The following is a 1,339-nucleotide window of genomic DNA, read 5'->3' on the forward strand; positions in this document are numbered from 1 at the left end:
ACATACTCAGAATAGATTAGAAGAGGAGATTTATCAAACATATTCCATTTCCTCTCCATTTGATTGAGATCCTCGAAGCGCGCGTCCGCCAGTTAAAACGATATCGATAAAATATCTCCCGTTTTGAATTGCCTTTGCGGTTCTCTTTTATGCTCGCTCGCTGCTTAACGGCAAAAAAAGTGGACTTTGTTGCTGTGGTTGTGGTCGCGAGGGCGCTGGCGCCGACTATTGTGGAAAAGGGGGTGGGGGGGCTCCGCTCCTTCCGCTGCCCAGGTACCTCCGCCCTTTAGCCCAAATCTTGGTTCTAGTTCCTTCGGTTTGTTTACAGGCTCCTCCTCCGTGCGCAGGGATCAGGGCTGCGTAGTGAGAGCCGTTGGCCCCGTCAGCTCAGCATCTCCATGGAACAACGCTTCTGTAGGAGGAGCTGTATGTCGTCGGGTCATAAAAGGATAGAAGCGCGCATTTCCACCAGAGTGAAGCAAGGCATCCAGCAGCAGCAATATATTGTAGCCTCCCTCAACTTACAGTTATGACCGCTATGGGTTACTTACACTAATCAAGGGCTCCTTAAACGAGGTAAAAAATTTGCCAGAGGAAAAAATCCTAGCCCCGCAGTCATAAAAGTAATGTAACTCCGGTGCCTTACCCTGTGTGCCCCCGCTCGCCTCGGCTCCACGAGCCCGAGAGGCAGCAGAACACAGACGTTTCTGGGATTTTGAAATACGAACACGTCGGTTTTATTATTTTATGTTTCTTGACAAGAGCTACCTTTCAGAATGGATCTTTTTATGTTTATTCTATTGTTTAAATGTCTACTCTTTTTACAGCACTCTTTTTTTTGAATCTGCCTGTGGCCGGTCATTTTCTTTAGGTTTTGTGCATAAACTGGGGTGGCGTTAAGATACAAATCTTCGTTCTCGAATAGGAACAATCTGAGAGAATCTAAGACTAACCGGTTTGCTGAGTTTAATCTTTTTCTATTATCCGTTTGATGTTAAGCATTAGAAGGCGATTAGCATATACTGTCTTGTAGTACGAGATTGATTCATACGATTAGCAAATCTCGTTTTCTCATTTCATTGACTATAGCTCTTCTACTGCCCTCAGCAAATGGCCACTGCACTGGGCTCTGTGAACCGCACCACCTTCATTGCAAGAGGCGTGAGGGCGTACAGAGAGCACAAGGCGAGGAAGGAAGAGAAAGGATTCAGGGGGCGTTTTGAAAGGCGTAGGAAAACGGTGACGTTCAAGGAGAGCACAAGGAGTTTTATACAAGGAGAGCACGGGAAGGCAGCGGCGGGTATCGTGAGTGTGCGCACGTGTGTGTTTGTGTGTCCGT

This window comes from Penaeus monodon, chromosome 22 (assembly GCF_015228065.2).
Source record: "Penaeus monodon isolate SGIC_2016 chromosome 22, NSTDA_Pmon_1, whole genome shotgun sequence".
Taxonomy (NCBI): Eukaryota; Metazoa; Arthropoda; class Malacostraca; order Decapoda; family Penaeidae; genus Penaeus; species Penaeus monodon.